At 48.6% G+C, this 19,898-nt stretch overlaps 1 pseudogene; it reads left to right on the top strand.

The window, feature by feature from the left end:
• Positions 1-16,378: 16,378 nt before the first annotated feature.
• On the top strand, positions 16,379-16,897 carry LOC143822426 (large ribosomal subunit protein eL6 pseudogene; annotated as a pseudogene).
• The last annotated feature ends 3,001 nt before the right edge of the window (positions 16,898-19,898 follow it).

Genomic DNA, 19,898 nt, shown 5'->3' with positions numbered 1-19,898 from the left:
GGTTCTCCATGAAGTGAGTGGTGTTGATCAAATGCATCTCCCTTTTCAAAAGGGGTAGCTGAGTGTAATTTGGAACAGCAAGGAAGCCGGAGTCCTTGGAATGGCCACCACCCCTGGGAACCCTCTGCTTAGAGGCGCTGGCTAATGTGTAAATTATGATTGTCAGATTTCATATGAACACTACCAAGTAAAGCAACCTGTCCAGTTTTAACAGACTCTGGAGCAAAATCCTTCTCTCTCCCACCCGCACATAACAGAGCAATACAGCAATGGGAGCCAACTGGTGTGGGGGGAGCCTACTGCTTGGTGCAAATGCTTACTGAGCCTGTGTGCAAACTCCACTAGGCAGATAACATTGTATGTCACCTGCCTGCCCCACATAGGCCCCTGAGTCACACAGTTCTTTCTCTTTCACAAAGGACATGGGCGTGTGGCATGTGTGTGTGGAGGACCTGCTCAGTTCTAGTCACCCCCAAGGCAAGAACAACTGCCTGATCCTAACCTGAAAAGCAATCTGTATTCCCAGGCACACGGCAGGTGCAGGCAGGAAGTAGAGGAGGGGAATAGCAAAGAGGGGTGGGAGCAGCTAGAATTCCAAACTGGAATTCAGCCAGAAAGCCGGGATAACCCTTAAATGCTTGCAGAAACGTCCTGCAAAAACCTGCAACTCTTTTTCTTAACTTTTTGGTGGTTGTGAAAAACAAACATAGCCGTGACACAGAATGCTAGAGAAAGTCTCAAAACCGAGGAGAAGGAAATTAGGGCACAGCTCCCCATGAACGACATGTTTGGCCACACAAAGCATCCCATAAACCCCAATACTAGGGAAATCTAGATATGCATCGCCACTCATGGATTTCTATTTTTTTTTTATTAATGCTTGGGGGAACTTTGGAGGCACACAAACCTCTGACTGGCTTCCTCCATTGATTGACAGACTGAGGAGTGGTGACTAAAAGAGCAAGTTCCTCTCACTGGTGCCCTTTTCACTGCCAGGCGAGACACTGCAGCAGACGGGAGAAATAGCTGAATTTATTATCACACAATTGCAGGTAGGAGACATCATGCTATTTTGCCTCATGTGTGGAAGTGGGAGGCAGCATCAACAGAAGGACTCAGCTTCCAATATCCAGGGCCGTTCCGCATTCGTCCAAAATAGCACAATGGTTACTAATTGAAATCGCTACAGTTTTGCCGTTATGCACAACGTCGTTGACAATCTGCAACACTCCTGAAACCGATCCACAAAAAGCACTTCGTTGTAGCGCTTTCAGGGAAATCCCAAAAAGTGGATTCACCCTCTGGAAAGCGCTACACCATTGTTGCGGTTTCTGCAAAGTCCCTCCCCCTGGCTCTCTCCTCTGATCTTCCGGCGAAGCGATCACCATTTTTTTTTCTCCGAGCGAGCGGAGATCAACGCACCGGCAAGCCCTCGTTTACCCAGTGAGGCTTCTCCGGCTGCAGTCCCTCTGTTTAAAGTCACCAAGCACAAGCATCGCAGAGGCCCGTTTGCTGGTTTATTTTCACTTTATTTTTCACACTGTTTTCGGCCGAAAATCGCGCCCGTGGGGGGGGGGATTTTTTTTCACTCGGGGGGGGGAGCGTGGCAACGAGGAAACGGCAGCTCAAACATCACCTGCTAGCTGGATTGGTCTCTCTGTTGCAACGAATCAATACATATTCGTTGCAACGTGTGTGTGTGTGTGTGTTTTTAAAAACCTTCCTTAAAGGGAAAGGGGCTGTTTGGGAGCATGATAACGGCTGCCCATTGGCTGCTTGACTGCCAGAGGCGGGACACAGCTCAGCAATAGCGCTTCCTTTCTAGCGATTTTTGCCGAGACTGGAACCCTGTGGGAAACAATAGAAACGCAACTGGATACCACTAAAAAGGCAGGTATGCAAAACGACAAATTCCACTATTTAAAATGGCGATTTTTTGTTCAGCAAACAATTTGCTACATGGATCCCGGAGCGGAATGGCCCCCAGTTTAGTGATCTGCCTGGACAACTGCGTGGTCCAGGATGCTCTATTAAAGGGGTGGCTGAACTGTGGCTTCCCTGATACTACAGTTCCCATGAGTCCCTACCAGTGGGGTTCCTTCCAGACCTTTGAAGAAAGAGTGAGGGACCACTTGTCCCACTTCAGGCATTTGGTTAAGGACACCCAACTCGTGAATCACTTTGTTCTCCACGGACATAATCTGGAAGACTTTTGTTTAGAATTGAACAAACGACAAAATGGACCCATCAAAAGACAAATATGGAAAGATTACTATTACAGATGGAAAGTTTTTATATATTTGTACTTAATATTGTAGGAGAATAGGGTTTAAATGCCAATTGGGATCTATCGTGTTACCTTCGTGGTGGCCCTTTAATTGGTTTGAAAACCTTGCACCTGTCCTTTAGGGAGTTTGCAGTCAGATTATACTTATTCAGGATTCAGTTAATTATTAATGAGGACTGATTAGTAAACATTTTCAACGGATCCTCCACTTACTGATTGAGCTGATGTCCATGTTATATTATGGAGCAATTATATGATATGATACTATTATATTTAGAATTAATAGAAATTGATATAATAGAAGTTTTTGGAATTTATATGTATAAGATTTTTTCATTTTAGAAATATGGAGACAATATTGAGTAAAACTGGAAGTCATTTAAAAGTTATGAAGGTGGGATATTATATACGATACTTTTAATTGCTGTGCTGAAAATTTGTTGAATGATGTAATTTCTAATATTTTTATGTAATACATTTGACAATTAGCCACTGATGAAACTGTATGCAGAAATCAGGATATTGTATACCTGGGATCCATTTTGTCTTTACCAGTTTAATTAGAAGATGTCCACAAGAGATTAATTAAACAGGCTTTATTAATTAGTTCACAACACCTAGAGTTGATCTTTTTTGTCATCATTTATTTACTGCACTGTTGCTTGCTCAGAACTGGTAGCCCCTGCACCACTGGGATAGGGCCACTGCTAAAGATCGCCAGGCTCCTAGCCCCAGCTCTGCACTGGTGGCCTCCACACAAATCTTTTTTAAATTTTATTCTTTTACTTTTAGACTGCCCTACTCTGCAAATGGGCTCAGGAAAATGCATAATAAATGTGTACAATAAAACCATATTAAAATATAATGAAACATTTTAAATGCTGCATTTTGCCTTTTCTGCTCCCACTATTGTTGCTGGCCATTCTGTTTTAACACCATAGTAGGATGATCTCGAAGTACGGTGAAACGTCCAGGGTAAAAAAGGGCATGAGATAGGCAGATGGAGGGGGGCCCACAATAAATCTTCCATCATCTTGGCCTCAATCATAGACCTGGTCGAAGAGCACCATTTTACAGGCTCTGTGGAACTTAGTTAGTTCCATCAGGGCCCAGGTCTCTACCAGCAACGCATTTCACCTGTTCTCATTTTACTGGCCACTGTTTCCGCTTTACTTTCCCTGGGAGGATATGCTGAGCATGTGCGACTGGCCCAAGTTCACCTATTCTGCTGTTGCTGAAGATCAGCTGGCCTAGGTGAGTCCTGCAAGTCGAGGGACTGAGAGTTGCTGATGGTTGCTAATGGGCCTGGCCCTGATAAATTCTCCCTCAAAGGCCAAAACAGCCCTGAAAATGGCCATCCTCTATCTCCCTGCCCTTTCCTGACAGAAACCAGGGCTTGAATGCTGGTGATGCTGTTTTGGTTGGTTAGCAGCAGCTGCAAATGCCGCTGAGAGGGCATTTGCTTCTTAAGGGTACAGCTACTACTATTGTTTTTAGGGGTTAATCCCCCCCCCTCTTAAAGAGTTTAAATCTTCTGCAGACCTGGGGCTTTTCTGGTTTACAGAAAGATCTGTCTTCATGGCCTCCATCTCTGGATATAAGTATCCATGGATGGGAATTAGATCTCCTTAGCAAAATGTCTGGGAAGCACTCATACAGAACAGCTTTGGAGATACACAGGGATATTCTGCACTCGATAAATGTAGTGAAATATTCACGTTATGCAGACACCATATTTTTGGTATTTTGCACAATGTCACCAACATCCAGCATCCAAGCAGTAAACTGGTAGCTACATCCTGCATTTTAAAGCTCTAGCTGGGGAATTCCCCCAACTAAAAAGCAAAAGCAAGGAGAGCAACCAGCAAGCCACACACTAAAGAAATATTTGGAAAAGAAGTAGTGCTATCTCTGCTTCTAAATTTCCGCCCTCGCACATACCTCCCTTTCCCTTCTCCCAGGAATGTTTTTTTTTCCAGCAAGCTGCCTAGAGCATCGAATATGCAGACAAAGCAAAAAATATTCCCCCACCCAGTTAAAACACAAAGCATGCCCCGCTAAAGCTGGGGTCAACGCTGGGGTCCAGCGTTTGCTGGAAGAGGCTCATGGGAATTGTAGTCCATGGACATCTGGAGGACCACAGGTTGACTACCCCTGCTCTAAAGTTCCCCCCCCCCCCAAAATCAGGAATGAAATTAATTTTTAAAAGATCCAAGGCTTGTGATTCTATAAGGGATAGCATTATAAAAAGTTTCAATAGAGAAGTTTTACTTTAAAAAATTAGCTGGCATTGAAGGCCCTTTAAAACATGGGGAAAGGTGATTGGCCTCCTGACTTGATTGACAGGCAGTGGAGAGTCGCATTTAAAGTGTGTTGCACTCTTCCACCATCTGCTAAGAAGTGCAAGAAGGCAGCAGACAAAAGTGAGACATCCAGTAGGTGAGGAATGGCTCAAAGCACATTATTTTTTAGCGTTATGCCATTTTGCTGGCATAACACTATTTTTTTTCAATGTGCGGAAGTGTCCACACACTGGTCATGGCGGGGAAGAAAAAGATACAGAACTCTTGGGAAAGAGAGAGAGGAGGTGGTAGTTTTTTTTCTTTCTTCTGACTGACATAGACCGTCTGTCTCCCCAGGCCTTGGAATTCCAACAAGCACCATCTAGTCTATTTCTAATTGTGACCCTTCCAGCAATGCTGCCTGTTCTGGACTCCATCAGAGGCTTGACCAAGGCCTCAGGACACAGATGCCGGCGAGGTTTAGGTCTGGGCTCCAGGGAGCAGTCACTAGCACTGGATGCATCCAACCATCTCACTCCTGTTGGTGTCACGTGGAGCTCTTTCGGGTGATCCAGGGGAGGCAGGCAGCTCCTTTCATCGGCAAACCAGCTTCAGTCCAGGGAGAGCAGAGTTCAAGCCTTCTAGGGAATTGCCACCTGGTTGTCAGGATTGCTGCTGAATCCTGCCATGAGTTAGCATGAGTCTCTCCATGATTATTTGTTTAACCTTTTCCTTGCTTTGTACTTTAGGCCCCAGGCCCATATATTATGCTTGCATGCTTGCTTGAAACGGAAACTATGTGGTGCGCCCTGTTATCTCAGAGAGCTGTGAATTATTTGTCTTTTGAACCTCTTGGCCGGGTCTGCCTTTTGTAACCATAACATCTTATCTTGTCTCCGGAGAAGACCAAGGACGTGCGAATTGTAACACTGTGTTTTATGGCACCTACCACCTCCTTTCCCCCTCCCTTGGGAACTCTCAAGTTTTAGGCGGGAGAACTGCCTTGATAAGGGAAGGCAAATCTGTCCTCAGGCAGATTTGACTTTTTTAGCTTAGGTGTAGGAAGTAACTTCTCAATAAACGCTTTCTTTATTAAAGAAGCTTGTTGTGAGTTCTTGCAACGCTTGACACTGGTTACTGTTATGAGTTCTCCTTTCACAGGGACAGGGTCACACTGCACACTCCAATTATCCCACTAGGTTACCATCACCCCTGCAGACAATAAAATACTATTGCTTAATTCACAGTCAGGCAGATATGTCTTCAGCGTAGCCTACACTTTTCTCAAAAGCTATACCTTTGGGTACATCACTGAACCTTAACTGGGGCCATACATCTCCAGGAAGAACACACAAACCTGTGGGGTGAAGGCACTCAGGGAAGGCATTTGACATTTTAGCCACCCCCTCCTTCCTACATTCAATGGCTCCTGATAGCCTGTGGCAGAGAATTACTTTATACTTCTTTTATTACTTCCCAGACCTTTGAAAAAGTGGAACCATACATTAAGGAGTTGGCAGATGGACATCAGCTATGAGACTCTAATTGAAGTTATGCCTGAAGTAATCTGTATATGTGTCACATACATATTTAGGATCACCCCGAAGGAGCCAAATTAGTGCTTGGGAGGGTGCTTCAGACCTGGCCTATACCCAGGCTTCTTCCATGACCTTTCAGCTGCTCCTGTTCCTTTGGAAGTATGATCTGTCCCCAGTGCTCTGATGACACACAGATCAGATCACTGCAATGTCTTCTACACCTTTGAAAATGGACCAGAAACCCCAGCTGGCTCACCATGCATCAGTCAGGCCACTATCAAGATCACATCACTCCCATGCTCGTCTACCCATTTATTACCAGTTTTTATTTAAAAGTTTTTATTTTTATGTTCATAGAAATACTCCTGATGAAGACTCAGGTTGAAAGCAACTTTATCCAGAAGTCGCTTGATGATATTTTATTGAGGTTTTTTTGGAAATATTTTTTTCTTAAAGAAGCTGTCTTAGCCAGGTTTGGTTTTGGACTCAGTATTTTGGAAATAATCTTTGATATTAAGAATTATTTCAGCCACCAGTTTTTTCTTTTTGCTTTAAAGAAGTTTGATATATAAGAGACAAAATTGTACTCCATGTTACTTCAAATTAAAATTATTTGGTTTTGCCTCAAAAAGGGTTTTTGATTCTTTCCAAGGAAAGAAGGTGCTATAGGAAGGTGCTATAGTGTGCCGAAGAGGCAAGGCCAAGCGCTGGGTGGAGTCTTCTGAAGCAGGAGTCTTCTGAAGCAGGATAGCAACAATCACAGTTGTGTAAAAAAACAATCTGTTTGGGGCACAGCACCCTGTTTCCTCTTCCTGATTCATCCTGCTACAGCTTGACTGTTGGTCCTCATCCGTCCATCCCCCCCGCACTCATCCACCCAGTCTCCTGTTAATCCCCCCCCACTGCCCAATGCAGCTCTAACCCCTTGGTGACACACTTTCTGATGAGAACGGCTTAAGCTCAACCTTTCCCCTCAAGCTGTGTCTGCAATCAGACAAGCAACATATTAATAGGCCAAGTCAGGCGATGGAGCCTCAAGCCCAGCTAAAGGACTTCCCCAGTGACAACTGTGTTTCCTCCAGTGAGGTCAACGGACAGCTTGAGCAAAGCTCCTTGTGACTCATGGGATGGACGCCATCTGGATGGGCAGGACAGATGATGCAGCCCCAGGGCAGCCAGTGCAGCGATGCTGAGGTCCCTCACGTCCCCACTGTGTCATGAGCCCCGATTCATGCCATCCCGATGCTGCATTTCTCACATTTCTCTGATCTTACCGGCCAGCTCTGGCCAAGGCCATAAAGCAATAAACCTGTCCTCTGGTTTTCTTACTCCCTTCCTTTCCTGACAAATTGATAATAACCACTTCTCCCTGTTAATCCATCCGCTGGAGAGCCTCGCTATCCATGGCTGCGGTGCCACCGGAGGATTCAGGGTTGGACGTTGTGGAGCAATCCCCAGACGGGGGTCGCCAGCACCTGATCATCCACGTCCCTATCGAGGAGCGAGCTGATGACGGAGCAACCACGGTACCTTTGACAACTCCCCCCCGGTCGAGCAGCTCGGACGTCTCCCAGGGGGACCCCCAACTCCCCGACACAGAGGAAGGCAAGACCCCGGCCCAGACATGCCCGCCCCCCGCGGACGACCCATCGGGGGCGGCTGGGAGATCGCCTTCTCCATCCAGCCCCGATGAGGAAGAGGAGGCCCTTGAGGACCCGGGATCCCTAGATCGCCTGGCCAAAATGGGCCGACAAGTTGGGGTCGACTTCACCCGGGATGGGCGCCAACACCTTGTCCCCGTGGAAGAACTCGAGAACCTGATGCTGCAGAAGAGGGACCAGGCTGAAACCTACCGCGACTTTTGGAACGCCCACCTCGCCATGGAGAAGGGTACGAAGGGCTGAACCTCCCTGCCCGCATCCCTACCCGCCGCAGCTACTGGCCCCCCTGCAGGCCCTGCTGCCAGGCCCAAGCACCACAGCACCCCAGCGGTAGGTTTCGGCACCATGGGGGGAACCACCTCCTCCACCCTGCTGTCGGTGATGGCCCCCCCTCGGAGATTGACTTTCCCCCACCTGGACACGGCGGGGACCTGACTGGCAGAAGACGATGCCAATCCAGGGCCCCGGCGGGGGTCAGGATGGCTTCCGGTGAACCCCCGCCCCGCCATGACTCCCAACGTTCGCAGGGAGGGGACTCACCATCACGATCCCAGCCACGGGCCCCGGAACCCGGCAAAGGACATTTCGCTTCAGTCTGCCCCACCCGCCTGGCCAAGAGCAAACCCGCTCCCCAGCAGGACAGGGGCAAGCCGCGCCCTCCCTCCGACAGGGCCCGTCCGGCCGATAAACCGAGCAGCAAGCCTGGAGGCCCCCGGGCGCTCCTCGCCTCCGTCGGGGCACTGGAAGAGAGCGATCACTCCGCCCGAGCCAGTCCCGAGTCCTCACTTTCGGACAGCTCGGGAAACGAGAACTGGATTTTGCGAGATGCCTACTTCAGGGTCCGGATCGCAGAAGGCGACGAGTGGAAGACCGCTTTGAACACCCCTCTGGGGCAATTTGAGTACTTTGTCATGCTGTTCGGGTTAAGCGGCTCTCCGGGCATTTTCATGAATGTAATCAATGAGGTGTTGCATGATCTGTTGTATCTGGATGATGTACTGATATACTCCCGGGGGAGGATGAGCATATTGCCCTGGTGCGTGAGGTTCTCCACCGCCTGGCAGACCACAAACTGTACGCCAAACTTTCCAAATGCGAGTTCCACCGGAGTCAGGTAGATTTCCTGGGCTATCGGGTGTCCGGGAAGGGGATTGGGATGGATCCAGCAAAGGTCCAAGCGGTGTTGGAATGGGAGGTTCCCCCATACTCGCCGCCAGCTCCAATCCTTCCTCGGGTTCGCCAATTTCTACCGGGATTTCCTCCCGGGGTTCTCTACGGTGGCCCTGCCTCTCACCACCTTCTCAAAACCAAAGGGAAGGGTGCTCGAGACAGCCGCCCGGGGGCCCCACTACCGTGGACCCCGGACTGCACGAGCACCTTTGAGCATCTCAAACGCCTTTTCACCTCTGAGCCCATACTCGCCCACCCCGAGACCAACAAACCCTTCGTGGTTCAGGTCGATGCCTCGAACGAGGCCATCGGGGGGGTCCTCCTTCAGAGGGGGGAGTTGGGGCAGCTGAGGCCTTGCGCCTTCCTCTCCCGCAAATTCTCCCTGGCCGAAAAGAACTGGGCGATCTGGGAAAAGGAGGTGGCGGCGGTGAAAGCCGCCCTCACCACCTGGCGCCACTTCCTGGAGGGGTCCAAGGTACCGTTCGAGGTCTGGACCAACCATAAAAACCTGGAGGCTCTGTGCAAGCCGTGCACCCTCAACGCCAAACAGATTCGCTGGGCTGACTTCTTATCCAGGTTTAACTTTACGCACATCCCAGGGCGGAAAAACTTCATGGCGGATGCCCTATCCCGCATGCACCCGGGCGAGGGGAAAGGGGGTCTAGAAAAGGGGGTCTGGTACAGGGGGGCCACCTATACGTCCCCACATCCCTCCGCAAACGGGTTCTTGAGTTGTGCCATGACAGCAAGACGGCTGGGCACTTTGGGTTCCTGAAGACGTGGGGTTTGGTAAGGTGCCAGTTTTGGTGGCCAAAGGCCCACCGCGACGTAGGATAGTACGTGGCGGGATGCCCCTTTTGCTTGACTCACAAGCGCGGGGCTGGGAAGCAGCAAGGCTTGTTGAAACCCCTGGAGGTCCCAGAACGCCCCTGGGAAATCATCTCCATGAACTTTATCACAGACTTGCCCCTCAGTCAGGGGAAGACAGTGATCTGGGTCGTGGTGGACCAGTTTTCTAAACAGGCACATTTCATGCCGTGCACGGGCCTGCCCACAGCGCAGTGCCTTGCAGAGCTTTTCGTCTTCCGCGTCATGAGACTGCACGGGTTCCCCCGTAAGATAATCAGCAACCGGGGGGGGGGGCAGTTCATTGCCAAGTTTTGGGGGGCTCTGATGCACCTAGCGGGTGTGTCCCGGGGCCTCAGTTCCGCCTACCACCCCGGCACAAACGGCTAAACAGAGAGGGTGAACCAGGTGCTGGAACAGTACTTGCGGTGCTTTCTTAACTACCACCAAGATGATTGGGTCTCCCTCCTCCCCCTGGCTGAATACGCCTACAACAATGCCCTACAAGCTAGCACGGGTAAATCCCCGTTCGAGGTGGTGCACCTCCCCGCCGGTCCCCACTTTGACAAAGCCACCTGGGGACCCCACCTCCATTCCCCCTGGGGTGGACGAGTGGGCCGCCAGGGTCCGCGATGCCTGGGGGGAGGTGAGTGACGCCTTGTCCAAAGCAAAGGCCGATTTCAAAAAATGGGCCGACTGCAAGCGGCAGGCCCCCCCCCCGGCCTATGCGGTGGGGGACGAGGTGTACATTTCCACAAAGCATTTAAAGAACCGGAGGCCCTGCAAGAAGCTCAGCTACCAATACGTGGGCCTCTTCAAGGTAATAGTAGTTTTGAATGAGGTCGCCGTAAAGGTGGAATTGCCCCCGGCCTACCGAAAGGTGCATCCCGTGTTCCATGTTAGCCTAGTAAAAAGGGCTCCCCCGCCCGACGCCTGGCATCCCAAGTCCCGTCCTCCGCCCCCCGTCATGGTGGGCGAGGACACTCACTACAAGCTTGCGGACATTGTTGATTCAAGATTCTTTCGCAAGCAACTCCAGTACTTGGTGTCTTGGAAGGGCTTCCCCGACTCCGACAACGAATGGGTGGACGCCGAAGACGTCGCCGCCCCCCTCCTCCTTTGCAAATTCCACTCTCGCTTCCCGGACAAGCTGGGCCCGACCCCGACCGCTGCGGGAGGATGAGCGGGTTGGAGGGGGGCCTTAAGGGGAGGCGAGTGTCATGAACCCCGATTCATGCCATCCCGATGCTGCATTTCTCACACTTCTCTGATCTTACCGGCCAGCTCTGGCCAAGGCCATAAAGCAATAAACCTGTCCTCTGGTTTTCTTACTCCCTTCCTTTCCCAGCGGGAGAGACTCCATGCAAATGTATCAGTCTTACTGTAAGTGTCCTTGCGGAGACAACCCAAAGTCTCAACAAAGTGCCAACCGCTTGATAAGATTCCGGGCCATCTGGCAGCTTGGGAACCGATTCTCCTCTGTTACTTTTCCACTCTCCCGCCGAAATACCTTCGGCCCCCCTCCCCTATTTGGTGGGCTCTATAACTGCCCCACGTGTTCCCTTGTACTTTGTTATTATCAAGATCTTTGCTTAGGAAGATCTTGGCATGCTTTAGCTTTCTGTGGACTTCGCCTAATAAAGCTCTTTCTTGAAATTTGCAACCGGCTGTTGGATTTCGAATGTGCTTTTACCTGGGACTCCACAGGCTGGGCTCAGCCTGATTCCTGACACACTGCTGTCTGCCCTTGACTGGACAAATGCCCCTTGGACAACAGAGGCAGAGGCCACTGCTCCAAAGGGCCGGGCACTTGATTTTTCAGTCATCCTGTCTGATATTTCTCCAGCGCCTGCAGCATCCTTTGGTGCTTCTTCCTTATGATACAATTATAGAATGACATGGTTGATTACCTAGTATCCAATTTGCTTTTCTTGCATAAAATGATAGAAAATGTTGCTGCAGAAGAATTCCAGGATTGATCATCTGGCCAAGACCCCTTTCAGTCTGGATTCAGGATGGGCTATGGTGGGGAGTTGGCGCTGGTGGGCCCAGTAGATGACCTCCAAGTATGTGTGGAGAACATCTATGCCTCTCTGCTGCTTTAACTAGCATGATTGGCAGTCTTTGACACAGTGGACCAGTTGCAGGACTCATTAAGTTGTGAGGCTGGTCCTGGTGGGGTTCCATAAGTCTCCATGTTGAAGCCCTCAGGAGCAATCATTCATGGCTTAGGAAGTTCTCAGCCTGCCTGTCTTCCAGTCCTCTGAAGCTTTGAGGAGTGCAGGGTAGTCTGGAGCAGGTGGCCCCAGAACCCTGGTGGGCACCCAGGAAAACGGCTTTTCAGCGGCAAGCACACAATTATGGCACAACCTCCCAGGAGAGGTGCCCTGAGGATCCTCCCCTCCCACCTTAGATCTTCAGAAGGCGGCTGAAGGCCACTTATTTAGGAGGGCATTTGCCTAATTAGTTTTTATTTACTGGTAGTTCTAATTGAGATTTTAAACTGTCATATTTTATATATTTTTATAATTCCTCCCTCTCTGAAAATACATTTCCTCACTATACTAGAACAGCAGCTCCCTCCCCACCCACCCAGCAACCTTGGAAGCCTTTTTATGTGTGAAGCAGAGCTTCTTTCCCATGTAGAGATTTCCAGCCCAAAAGGGACATGTATACTGTAAACTCTCCAAGGCTCTGGAGCTGCCACTCACATCATTTGCGCAATCCACCACAAAAATCACGGCCCTTCCATACATTTACCAGCTACCCGTTGTTAGTAGCCAGACCCCCCCCCTCATTTGGAGGGGTAAGTTATAGACAGCAAACATACGCATCCTTCTAGATCACCTCTAGTAGAACATTTGCAGTGTGCTGTCTGGTGGAAACGGACTTTGGATTAGATGGCAGACATATGGATACTCAAATGGTACACATTCTGCTCTCAAGCAGAAATCAGGGATGCCAGCCAGATACCCAGTTTACAAGCCTTTCCTGGACTCCTTTGATTAGATTAGGAAGATGACAGGGGCTGAGTCACTAATGGACTCTGCTCCCCACCCAGCTCAGGGAGGCACATAGAGACAATAGGACCATGCCTGTGAAACTCAGTTAGTGACCACTAAAAGCATGCCCCACTTTAGCAATCTCCTATCCTGTAATGCAGGGATCAGCAAGATGCATTTGCATCTCTGGTTCTGCCCTGGGAGATCAATCATCTGTATTGTTTGGTTTCTGGGAAACTTCTGAGGTTCTGCCCTGGGTATTGTCTTCAATCAGCACAGTCCCATCACATACATCCTCGTTCCTGTATCATACACAGAAATCATATCAAGTACAGATGGGCAAACAAAACATCCTATCAGTTTAAATCAGCCGAATGACAGATGCCCAAGTTGATTTGGGCTTGATTCAGTGCTGAAAAGGACCCCACCAAATGGCTGATGAAGAAGAGTTGGTTTTTATATGCTACTTTTCTCTACCTGGAGTCTCAGTGGCTTGCAATCTCCTTCCCTTTCTTCTTTCCACAACAAACACCCTGTGAGGTGGGTGAGGCTGAGAGAGACCTGATATTAATGCTCAGTCAGAACAACTATCAGTGCTGTGGCAAGCTCAAGGTTACCCACCTGGCAGCATGTGGAGGGGAAAGCAGGGAATCAAACCCCAACTTCCAAATTAGAAGCTACCACTCCTAGCCACTACACCAGGCTAGCTGTCCTATCAAGCTGGCTCTCCATGATGAGCTGATGATCAGCTGTTTGTCAGGCTCTTTAAATGGAGTCAGCTGTTTGGTAGACTTGGAGGCATTTAAAGGGACATCTAGGTCCCTTTAAATGCCTCAGAGCCCAAATGGATTCAGCTGCTCTCAAATTGGCCAAATCAGTATAATAAATAACTGATTCAGGTGATTGGATTAAGCCTAATCAATTGTGTACTGATTTTTTATCCAGTGCACATGCCTAAAATCAAGCACATTGTTTTAGGGGCTGCCACGTAAGCCTGAGGATATTTTCCCCTATAAATTAAAACACCCAGATCCATTTTCTGTGTGTGTGTGTGTTCTGAAGGCCAGCTTACACTGCCTGCTTGCTTGTAGGCTTCTTCTTCTCTTTCTCTTGAATGCTGGCCATTTTGTTGGATCTGCAGACCTTCCTTGTTCATGTCATGATGGTATCTATAGCTTCCTCCAGTTCCCTAAAACTATTCCTGTTCAATACCATCTTTCTTAGTTAAATCTCTTATGGTTGCATTTCAATAACTTTTACTGGGAAGGGCAATTCAGTTTGAATAAGCACCAAAATACACGAATCACTCATCCCATCAGTTTAAATGAACCAAATCAGAGTAGTCCAAATCATGATTTGGCTGATTCAGCAATTCAACTGATTTAGATCATTAAAACTTAAATGATCCTGCTCTGGTTGAGGCCAGAGATCACCAGATAGTTGGAGTAGATAGAGCATATTGCTCTTCGGGTAGAATAGGTGAGTAGACGGTCCTTGATGTACGCAGGATCCTGAATGCATATGGCCTTGAAGGTAAGTGCCATCACCTTAAACCTGATCTGGTATTCGATTGGTAGCCTGTGCAGCTGCTGGAGGGTGAGGGCAATATTGGCTCTCCATGGTGTTTGGGTGAGAACACAGGCAGCTGCATTTTGTACCAAATGTAGTTTCTGGAGCAGAGAAGTGTAGGCCCGTGAAGAGCAGTGAGATGTCTGGTTCTGAAATGTTTACAGACCAACTTTATTATGCAACACATCTTCTCACTGAGCATTTATTTTTAACTGATTATTTTATTTCAGGATATTTTTGCTTTGTATGAGCATTTTCACACCATCAAGGTTTCTGTCGGGGGAACTTATGATGTATTTAAATGGTCTGTCGAGTTAGAAAAATGTTCCGAGGCAGAGAATCAGGCGGGTCTAGTTGGGAAGCTGCACCAGTTTTCCCCAACACAACTTCATTCTCTGCTTTAGCTGGTGCTTCAAACATCCAAGTTGGACCGCAAGATCTGGAAATATAGCTGATCTCCAAACTACAGAGATCAGTTCCCCTCGGTGCTCAGGAGAGTGGATTTGATGGCATTAGAGCCCACAGAGATCCCTCTCCTTACCCTGCTGTCCCTAGCCCCCACCTCCCAACACAGAGATTTTATCTTTGGCCATTTCTTTCAGAACCTGTCAAGGCAGATGAACTGTGGCACAAAGTCTATTAATTGCATGCCTCTCCATAGTAAAATGCTATCCAAAACCAGCCTTCCTGTGTTCTCCATGGCTCAATGGTCACTCTACCAGTTAGGATGCATAGTCAACCATCCCATTTTCCCTGCCTGCCTAAGCAGTCCACTGGCTCATTGCTCTGCACATGAGTTTGCTTCTTTGGAAACCCCCCTCTAGCTCTTTATTGCCCCCTCTCCCCCCAGCTGCCTCTCTGTGGGGCACTGGTGCCACTTGACTTTACAACCATCTGACTGCTGAACATCAAAGAAGGGACCTTGTTAGGTTGCTGAGTGTTCAGGGGGTAGACTCTGGCCCAGTCCTGCCATGGCTTCCTCCTTCCCCCTTAAGGCACTTATTCCCTAATTAAAGGGCATGCAACATTCCTTCCCCATCACACCTCATAAAACGGAGGACCGCAGAAAACATTCCTTGGTGTTCCTTGGTGGCTGAAGGCCAGTCTGTTGACTGTTGGGTGTGGCCCAGTGAGGTAGCAGAGGCAATGGCACTTTACCCATGAGAATGCTACCCAGAGAAAGCCTTTGTCTCCCACGGGGGATTAGTTGAGGTGTGAATAACACAGATTAGCCTTGTTCCTGAGATAAACTCTTTGGGGCTGAAAGACAGACTGTAAATACTTAAATAATATAAGTAACAAAAGACATTTTGGATGTGAATACTGGGGCACCAACATAATCATAAAGCCAAGGACACTGCATCCCAGACCAAACCCAACTACATAGACAGAATCTGTCATGGATACTCTGTATATCATAAGGTATTTTGCACTGTCCTGTGATTCTGTTTAGAGGAGCCCACATTAGGGGTTGAAACCCAGATCCCTTCAGCTGCTGCTGCTGCTATTATTATTATTATTATTATTATTATTATTATTATTATTATTATTATTATTATTATTATTATTATCCACCACTCTCATGACATGGAAACCAAGTCTGTATCCAGGAGAGACTGGGGAACAGCTTTGTGAGGAGGCTAGGGATGGCCTGGAGTCAGAAGAGGGCAGGCAGGAAGGCACTCGGGAACATTGGGAACCCCTAACAGCTACAGATGATGGCCAGAACTCAGAAGCCATTTTGGCCAGTGGCACAGCATGATCCCCTGTTGCAGGAGGCAGGTAAGGGCTGGGGAGACCAGTCTGGCTTCTCCATGTCTGAGCCCTGAGCCTCCTACTGCTGTTAGTGAACTTGCCTTCCTTTATGCAGGGCTCTGGAAAGCTCCCCATTGCCCTACAGGGCTGGTGAGGGGGCAGGAAAAATCCAAGAGGGCCAACTGTCTCAGGGCTCCCCCCCGCCTCCATTCTTGTCCCCATTGGTGGGGATAAGAATGGAGGCAACAGGGTGGTCAGACTTTGCAAAATGCTTAAGTACTACCTAATGGAAGATGTTCCACGTAAACTTCTGAATCACGGCGAATTTTGCCCTGCACAAGAGGAAGCTCCATTACCCCAGGACCGATCCTGATTCTCCTCACAGGCCACCACCGAGGCAAGTGTGTGGTCTTCCTAAAGCATCTGGGCAGAGGCTGTTGCTGGTGACCGGGCCATTGGTCATCAACTGCATCCCACTATGGAGAGCTCATCAGACGCTTGTCATTATCACGTCTACCAAGATTGACATCTCCGGTGTAGAAATTTTCAAGCATCAAAGTGATCTTTATTTCAAAAAGAAGAGGCTGCGCAAACCAAAACACCAAGAGGGTGAAATCTTTGACACTGAGAAAGAGAAGTATGAGGTGACGAAGTGACGCAGAACTGAGCAGAAGGCCATGGACTCCCAGATCCTCCCGATCGTCAAGAAGACCCCTCAGCTTTGTGGTTACTTGTGGCCCACCTTTGCGCTCTACAAGGCATCTATCCTCACAAATTGGTTTCCTGAATAAGCCCGGAGGCATCTCAGTAAAGCTTGGGCAAAACCAAAGAAAGAAAGAAAGAAAGAAAGAAAGAAAGAAAGAAAGAAAGAAAGAAAGAAAGAAAGAAAGAAAGAAAGAAAGAAAGAAAGAAAGAAAGAAAGAAAGAAAGAAAGAAAGAAAGAAAGAAAGAAAGAAGTGAATTTTTGAAAATGAAACCCATTCCTCCAGCTTTCAGGGGGGATCCCCCTATGCCCTCTAGATATCGGGGCAAATATTCTGTTTGTCCCCTGTCCTCCTGGGAAGTGCTGTGGCTAGGAGGGAACAGGGAACAGAGTAGAGGAGGCAATGTATTCCCAAGTGAAGCCAACGGAGATGAAAAAGAAATCATACATTTAAAATGTATAGCTTATCTCACTAAGACAATGAAATTGAAACTGATTTTGTTTTTTGTAAAAGAACCAAAACCACAAGTGGGGAAAAAGAGATACTTGTCCACATCTCCTACAGATGTCATGGAGAAAATTAAAGCTCTATTACAGGCTCAAAAATGCCAATTGAAAGGGCTCTAACTCGTGATGCAAGCCAATGATCTGAAGCCAGAAATTGAAAGAGCCACATTCCCCACAAGCAGCGCAAAGGAGGCCAACTGCAAATGTTATTGAATCCCTTGATCTAATGCAGACATTATGTATTTGATGAACTTTGCCAAGGAAATTCATTCAGTGCCAGCTAATTAAACGAGATGGGATAGGGCGAGAGCTATCTTTGTTCAGTCTGAATTGCTAACTGGTTGAACTGTGGAGGGGAAGGGAACAGGTGGGCCATGGGATATCCAGACGTGGCTGGGGGTGATGTCCTTGTGGCAACTGGTGTCAGAAGGACAGGACCACTGGAAAAGTGGACACGGAGGCTGGAAAGAAATCCCATTGAATAAAGTGGGATATGTTTTTGAGTGAATCAGCACATGGACTTTTCAGCCTTGTTACTGAGGCATGTGGGAAAGAAGACACTACTTAAGATCAGTTTTAGGACCAACTGGATGTGAGCTTTCATTGTGGGTGGGAAAACTCCCCTGCCCTCCTCAGTTGACACAGATTCAGAGGCCATCCTGTCCAGACCTCCAGGCTGCTTCCAAATGAAGTGACCACAAAGAACTTGCTGCGGTTGCACCACTGCCTGTCCCCTGGGGTAAGGTAAGGCACTTGGTTTTTGACTTCTCATTTGGCCCTGGCTTTGGATTCAGACATGTTAAAAAGCTACCACTGATGCCAAAGTTCTTGGTCTCCATTGCAGGAACTTGATTCCCCCCTTTGGCTTCTCTGAACTGCCCAGGGCCTGAGCTCGTGGTTGCCCAATCTGCGGCTGTATCCTGACTGCCAGATCCAATGAACTGGAACTGAAATTGACAAATACCAAATTGCCTTGGTATTTTCGGGGGGCTTCCTCAGTTCAGTTTTGGTCCTCTGTACTCTAGAGCTGGGGTTAATAAAGAGCTGAAATGTTTTTGAACCTTGGGATTTACCAGTTTCCATCAATAAAATCCTATCAGAGAGAGGAAGACGCAGACTGCAACCCCCACCCCCCACAAAAGTTCCCAGTCTTTGGGTGATTGCAACAACCGGCACTTATGGGAGGCCATGGAGGGTCAACCTCTGGCTTGATGCCAGAAGATCCTTCCATAGGTGGAGGGTGGATCAGGTGTTTGCACTCGGACCATAGCCTTCGAATTGGAAGGGACATTCAAGGTCATCTAGTCCAACCCCCTGTGCAATGCAGGAAATTCACAACTACCTGCCCACCCACAGTGCCCCCATCTCTACTATCCAGCCGGGCCTGGAGGGAATTCAGCTTCCATACCATAGTGGGGATCAGCAGTTCCCTGGGTATGCAAGGAAGGGCCACAAGGGACAATCCTGGCACAGCCCTTCCTGCCCAAACACTCACTATGCCTAAGTTCTGCTAAGTTGATTAGTTCCTTTCTATCCACTCAAAAGCTTCCCTCCCAGCTGCTATTTGCCCTGCTCTGGTTGTTGTACTCAGCATCTGACTTGGCCCTTGTGAACTTATGGGATGAGACGATTAACTGGTGACAGGACAGTTTGCCCATGAAGATGATTGGGTGTGAATTGAGGGCAAGAGAATTTTGCCAGGCTGAAAGACCTGCCCATGAAAAGAAAGTCTCAGTTTCAGATTTCAGTAGCTTATACTCCGCAGAATCTTGGTGTACAGTTTTAATAAGGGTGCTGCTCTTTCAGAAGGGTCAGGAGGCAAAGGAATTGCTAAAGCAGTTTCTTGAGCACTCCTTCTCTCCAGGAAACTGGATTGGGACCCACTTTATTTTGCCTTGGCTTTATGCCTGGAGGAACCCTGCTGCAGGTTTCACAATGGGATGATTGACAAGACTAGAAATTATGCTCCCCCACCCTGCCGGCCTCCCTGCATATAAGGTTACTGCCGCTCTAGGCTCAGTGTGAAATCCCCTTTGCCAGCACTCATTAAATGGGCCAGTGGAGCCATTCCAACTCTGCTGCAGTTCACAAAGAGCTGAGCTTGAGCTACCCCACCAAACTCCATCCCAAGCTGCCGACGAGTAAATGCTTCCATATGGCTCACCTCTGCTTCTCCAGAAAGATAACAGAGAGCGAATGGCTTGCAGGCACCGCGGCCACTCAGAATCAAATGGGGAGGGGCAACTTCCAGGCTTTGGGCTGCCTCCATCACAGTGGATTGGGAGGGGGAAGCACAGCTAGTTGGAGGTCAGCCTTTTGGTCCTGCATGCTGGCTCCTTCAGCAGAGGATGGTGATGATGATGATGATGATGATGATGATGATGATGATGATGATGAAGAGTTGGTTCTTATATGCCGCTTTTCCCTACCCGAAGGAGGCTCAAAGCGGCTTCCAATCACCTTCCCATTCCTCTCCCCACAACAGGCACCCTGTGAGGTGGGTGAGGCTGAGAGAGCCCTGATATCACTGCCTGATCAGAACAGTTTTATCAGTGCTGTGGCGAGCCCAAGGTCACCC

The sequence above is a fragment of the Paroedura picta genome, chromosome 13, assembly GCF_049243985.1.
Source record: "Paroedura picta isolate Pp20150507F chromosome 13, Ppicta_v3.0, whole genome shotgun sequence".
Classification (NCBI taxonomy): domain Eukaryota; kingdom Metazoa; phylum Chordata; class Lepidosauria; order Squamata; family Gekkonidae; genus Paroedura; species Paroedura picta.
This window is presented reverse-complemented; position numbering and strand designations above follow the sequence as displayed.